The 6533-nt window shown below is 40.5% G+C and overlaps 1 long non-coding RNA gene across 2 annotated transcripts in view; it reads left to right on the top strand.

Moving 5' to 3' along the window:
- Nucleotides 1–259: 259 nt before the first annotated feature.
- LOC139356682 (uncharacterized) overlaps nucleotides 260–6533 on the top strand; it is a 29128-nt gene continuing 22854 nt past the window's right edge. For both annotated transcript variants that reach the window (XR_011608976.1, XR_011608977.1), the window contains exons 1-3: nucleotides 260–302; nucleotides 414–506; nucleotides 2128–2361. This is a non-coding gene — a long non-coding RNA (uncharacterized lncRNA). The remainder of the gene's footprint in view (nucleotides 303–413; nucleotides 507–2127; nucleotides 2362–6533) is intronic.

Below are 6533 nucleotides of genomic sequence, written 5' to 3'. Positions count from 1 at the left end.
GCCTAAATGGGAACCTAAAAGTGGAAAAACAAAGGCTGGGAAATAAAATGGAGCTATGAATAAGATTAAAGTACATACTCTTCAAAAAAAAACAACAAAAAAAAATGAGTATTTCTCTGGTTTCATGAATAAACCATTGCTTAAATCATTCTCAAACTATAATGTGTATAAAATTCACCTGGAATCTTGTCACAATGCAGATTCTGATGCAATAGGTCTGGGTAGGGCCTAAGACTTTGCATTTCTGACAAACTCCCAGCTGACACCAATGCTGCTATTCTATGAACTACAGTTTCAACAAGGTCTTACCTGATGGCTTCCAAATTTCCTTCTCGTTTTCCTTCTCCATGGAGAGCCCTCTTCAGAGGGACTCTTATGAATTATCTCATCCTATTCCATTTCTTACTCTACAGGGAGACGCAACCTGGCTTTAACCATAACTACTTGCTCGATGAGGAGGAGCAGATTTCCCATCTCTGATTCGCAGATGGGAAACACTATGGCAGGTAAGGGATTTAATCAGGGCTGCATGGCAAGTAGCGAAATTCCATAACATATAAAGAATTGCTTCCATTTCTACATTTCTTGCTAAAAGACTCAGAGGATGTTGAGCACTTAGAAACAAGCTGAAGAACGTGTCTGGCCTGAGCCCGATGAAAGAGTCAATAGGGTAAGCAAAGGACCAGGCACATTCCCTGTTCCTTTCCCCGGTCTCTGCTTCTCATTTCTTAATCTTTGCCCATACTCAACCAGGCTACCAGCAATCTGGAGACACATATGGATGGAAAAGATACCAAGGGAAGCCCTCCTCTCCTTCCACGATTACTGTCCTTCACTGCAAAAGAAACCCTTTTTAAATATGCCTGGAAAGCGGCACCTGTTGTTTTTTATGTAGAGGCCAGTGGTATGCTACAAATGTTTAACAATTGACCATCCAAAAAAAAACAAAACAAAAAGAGGCCCTCATTTGTAGCATTTGCCAATTTCCATGGTGTAAATACTCTCACTCTTGCCAATATCAAGCTGCCAATATGACTTTACTGAACATGGAATTAGAAAGATATAAGGCCAATGACTCTCACAAGTTAGTATGAGCCAGCCGCAGTTCATCTTGATAAACCCTACAATTTTATCGCCAGGCAAAATTAAAACTGTATATTCAGAAAAGATTTACACCTGTTTGATCAACCTTCTCATCATCACGTCCCTTTACTACCAAAGTAAGTTGACCTTCCATTCCTCTTTAACAGTTGATAGTTTTTCTTTAATGCAAGGTATTTAGCAGAAACCGCCACATAAATTAAGCCCTTGTCCTACAGATAGCTTTTACAAATAGCTTTCCTTGATCCCTATTGAATTATTGCCCTGGACCAGAGAAATACAATGCCTTTCCCAACAGTTTAATGCATTTAGTAACCCTCTAGAAAGAGAAAAATAACAAAACAAAACATTGTAATTTTACATGTTGAAATTAAAATGACTCAAAACTTTTTTTTCTTTTTTTTTTTTTTTTTTTTTGAGACAGGGTCTCACTCTGTTGCCCAGGCTAGAGTGTAGCGGCACAATCACACCTCACCGCAGTTTCAACCTCCAAGGGTCAAGCAATCCTCCCACCTCAGCCTCTTGAGTAGGTGGGACTACAGGCACATGCCACCACGCTCAGCTAATTTTTTGTCTTTTTACTAGAAACAGGGTTTCACCATATTGCCCAGGCTGGTCTTGAACTCCTGGGTTCATGTGATCCTCCTACCTTGGCCTCTGAAAGTCCTGGGATTATAGGCATAAGTCATCACACCTGGCCCTGAAACTTTTTATTATATTCTAGCTATACATTGTATGAAACTTTTTCGGACATTGAAATAAATGGCTTTATGCCATTTAAAGGAAACGAGAAAATTTTTTGTACAAGAACAAAAAGATTTTATGGCTGTGTTGGATGACAATATTTCTTAAAAATTCGTTAGTGATCAATTTCTATTCATTTAAGAATCGCTTGAAGTTAAAATATAAGCTTTAGGAGGTATGTATTCTTTGACAGGTTTTAAGGGTTATGGAAATCCAAATATGTTTGGTAAGTAGCTATAGTAGATTGCCAAAATTTTCACAAATTATTCTCTTCCTTAACAGCTATGTCCTTTGCAATATGGCTTTGAAATTTCTCCCATCAAAAGGTGGGGGTGGCCTTGTACCTTCTTTGGCCAATGGAATGTGACAAAACGGCATTGCAGTTCAAGCCTAGGCTTCAAGAGACCTTTTAGGATTTCCTAATTGCTACAAAACAAATCTGGCACCATGTGAGTAAACCCAGGGTAGCCTCCTGGGGGATGAGAGACCACCTGGGACAAAGAAGAACTATCCCAGGTAAGCTTCGTACCCCAACCACCATGACACACCAGCCAGGCTCCAGCTGACCTGGCACCTTCTCATACCTGAGCCCAGCTCAAATTGCCAAACTGCAAATTCTTCCAGAATGGGATGTTGATGTACATCTGGGTATCCAATCTTTTGGCTTCCCTGGACCACATGGGAAGAAGAAGAATTGTCTTTGGCCACACATAAAATAAACTAAGGATAGCTGATGAGTTTCAAAAAACATTGTAAAAAAGATCTCACAATGTTTTAAGCAAGTTTACAAATTTGTGTTGGGCCACATTCACAGCCATGCTGGGCTGCATGTGGTCCCATGGGCCATGGGTTGGACAAGTTTGATTTATGCCATTGAGCTTTGTAGTGCTTTAATAGCTAAAGCTAACTGATATAGTCACCTATATCAGAAAGCATTCGAAATACACCCCAACCAAATGCTCTATATAGACCTTTCTGGAGGCTGATTGAAACCAAATCAACATTTTTAAGGTAACTGCGGAAATTTAAAATGGTATGAGTATTAGACAGTATTGAGAAATCATTGCCCATTTTGTGAGATGAGGTAATGATACCGTACCTATGTTTTTAAAAAGTCCTCATCTTTTAGGGACATAAAGTTATACATGCATATATAAAATAAATATGTACATGCACACATATATAAACACATACATGCTGAAATATTTAGGGGTAAAATAACTTTATGCTTGGAATTTGCTTTAAAATACTCCAGCAATTTAAAAAAAGAGCAGGAAGCAGGGCATAGAGGAGAGAAAATAGGTGAAATATAACGGTGATTATGTTGGAAGGTTGACAATGGCTACATGGCAGTTTGCCATGCTATTCTCTCTACTTTTGTGTATGTTTGGAAATTTCTAAAATAATTTTTCATGTTTTTTGCCTACAAAGAGGTTCTTAAGATTATTTCTGAGACTTTCCCAAGTACCTGGAAAGAAAACAATCGTTAAATGTAAACACTGCATAATACTATCATTGGCCTGATTGTTTGTTCAGATAACCAATAAATTTCATAGTGCCACTGTGGAAGTGGGAGGAATCAAGTAGTGACAGTAGAGGTTAGATTAGCTAAGAAGTCGTGGTAAAAGTCAAACCCAAAGCATACTTAATGGAAATTACAAAATTAGTAAGGCAACAATAAGGAATCTGGCTAGTCTCATTTTAAGTCCAGTATTTTTCCACTGTAATGCTGCCACTCCCTCACATTAATTACATTCAAGTGGCCAAATGTTATCAGCAGGACTCTTCTGGTTGCCAGTGACAGAAGCGCAACTTAAATTGCCTTTAGCAACAAAAGGTTAATTTCTAGATTGATCAGTTACGGTGTTAAATAATCACCAGTTGCTTAAACAGTTAACCCCCCAAATCTCGGCATCTTAACACAATAAACATTTCTTTTTTGCTCTTGCCACTGATCTATGGTGGCATGCCTGGTGAGATGGCTAGAGGATGCACTCTTCTTCAAGCCTTCAGCCTCCTAGCCAATGGATAGGGAAAGGAACTGAAGGACTCCCCATGGGATGTGATCATGGGCTTCAGCCATATAAGGTTAGAACTCTCAGGCCACACCTAACTTCAAGAATCTGTGAACTGTAGTCTAGCTGTGTGCACAAAAGGAAAAAAAAAAAATGGATTTTGATGAACACACTGCAATTTCTGCCATGGCTATAATCAGAAAGTCACCCAATATGGGGTTGTTTGTTTGGGTGGTGGTGGTTGTTTTATGTCAAAAGGTGGATAATCCGATGGAGTGTAGTGGATGACTTGGAGCAAGATGACACCAAAGAAATGAAGTTCAGACAGGAAGCTGATGGAAATAGTACAGGCAATACGTGAGGCCTGAGCTGAGACTTCGGCAGTAAGAAAGAAAAGGAGAACAATTTCTGAATTAGAATTTTTAAGATTTGGTCACTAACTTGATGCAGACAGTAAGAGACACAGGGAAACAGGTAAAGCGTCTGAAATTTCCAGATGGCATTTCAGTGACCCCATTGATTGGTTGCTTCAAAAAGAAATACAATCCATTTGAGCCATATTTCTATATGTTTTAGTTATAGGAAGAAAGTTCTAAGAAAAGAGATTCTGGCTTGAGGTTTTCAGAGCAATCATAGAGCACAAAACTTGAGTTAAAGTAGTGGAAATTGGCTGGGCATGGTGGCTCATGCCTGGAATCTCAGCACTTTGAGAGGCCAAGGCAGGCAGATCACTTGTGCCCAGGAGTTAGAGACCAGCCTGGGCAACATGGCAAAACCCCATCTCCGCAAAACAAAACAAAACAAAATACAAAAACTAGCCAGATTCTGTGGGGCATGCCTGTAGTGCCAGCTACTGAAGAGGCTGAAGTGAGAAGGATTGCTTGAGCCCAGGAGATTGAGGCTGCAGTGAACCATAATCATTGCCACTGCACTCCAGTCTGGCACTCCAGCCTGGGTGACAGAGCAAGGCCTTATCTCAAAAAAAATGAAATAAAAGTGGCCAGGCACAGTGGCTCATGCCTATAATCCCAGCACTTTGGGAGGCTGAGGTGGGCAGATCACCTGAGATCAGGAGTTTGAGACCAGCCTGGCCAACATAGTGAAACCCCATCTCTACTAAAAATACAAAAAGTACTTGGGTGTGGTGGCAGGCGCCTGTAATCCCAGCTATTCGGGAGGCTGAGGCAGGAGAATCGCTTGAACCCGGGAGGCGGAACTTGCAGTGAGCGGAGATTGTGCCTTTGCGCTCCAGCCTGGGGGAGAAGAGCGAGACTTCGTCTCAAAAATAATTAAAAATAAAAACAAATAAATAAAAGTAGAAATTACATTATGTAAAGTTTGGTTGCTAGATAGCATATACAGTGTTTCCAAATGAAAACCAAAGTCAGAAACCAAAGTCGACACACACACAAACACACAAACACACACACACACACATACACAATGTTATACTTTCTTGAAAATGTGGATTTCCTTTTTTGCATTTAAACTCCAGATAGAAATTAGGAGAATCCAGAAAATTATGTTGTCTACTACCTGTAGTAGTTTTAGCTGGTAAATGTTTAATGAGAAATAACGAGACTATTTTAATGGAGAATTTCTACGTGACATTACTTAGAATAATGCACAAGGGCTTGCTAGTGATGTTTTAAAAGACTTATAGAAAAGATTTTAGGGCCAGGAGCGGTGGCTCACGCCTGTAATCCCAGCACTTTGGGAGGCCAAGGGGGGTGGATCACGAGGTCAGGAGATCGAGACCATCCTGGCTAACATGGTGAAACCCCGTCTCTACTAAAAATGCAAAAAATTAGCCAGGAGTGGCAGCGAGTGCCTGTAGTCCCAGCTACTTGGGAGGCTGAGGCAGGAGAACGGCGTGAACCCAGAAGGCGGAGCTTGCAGTGAGCCGAGATCGCACCACTGCACTCCAGCCTGGGCGACAGAGCGAGACTCCGTCTCAAAAAAAAAAAAAAAGATTTTAGAAAAATAAGGGTGGAGATAGAATATCTACAATAAATTTTGGGAACTAGTATTGAGAAAAGTGTCCAAAGACACCATTATTCTTAAAGTCCTTTTGGAAAATGATGTAGAATGCTTCATGTTTCCCCAGAGGCAACCCAATTTATTTGTCAGAATTGACCCAAGAGAAGAGAGTTAGAAAATTATTTAAGATGATTCTAAAAAGGTAATTATGTCCTCATTTGTCCTGAATAGATATCATTTTACATACTTTAATAAGGACAGGATACTCACATCATTAACCCATTTCACTTAGTTACCAACTCCAAGTGTTGAATATAAAAAACGCTACAGAAAAATTCCAACCCTGGGGAGCTCCAAGTTCTCTTGCTGTGGCCAGCATTGCACATCCTTCACAGTAGATAATGAAGGAGGAATTAAACACAGTTCCTGCCAGCTTTGAAAAATCATCTTACACCATATAGGCAAAAGCTAAGGACATGTTGCCCTGGAGAGCCACAGGGCAGCAGCAGAAGGTAGGGCAGCCCCAGCAGCCTCTGTCCTCCCAAGGAACAAATGGATGATCCTGCTTCCACCACCCACTGTCTTTGGTACTCGGAGCAAGTCACTGAAACTCTCCATACCTCTAAGATGGAGAATTGTTAAAGCTTGTCTTTGTTAGCTCTTCGGTTTTGTGTGTCTGGGTGAGGATTATAT

The sequence above is a fragment of the Macaca nemestrina genome, chromosome 10, assembly GCF_043159975.1.
Source record: "Macaca nemestrina isolate mMacNem1 chromosome 10, mMacNem.hap1, whole genome shotgun sequence".
Taxonomy (NCBI): domain Eukaryota; kingdom Metazoa; phylum Chordata; class Mammalia; order Primates; family Cercopithecidae; genus Macaca; species Macaca nemestrina.
The sequence above is the reverse complement of the archived record's forward strand: the minus strand, read 5'-3'. Positions and strand labels throughout refer to the sequence as shown.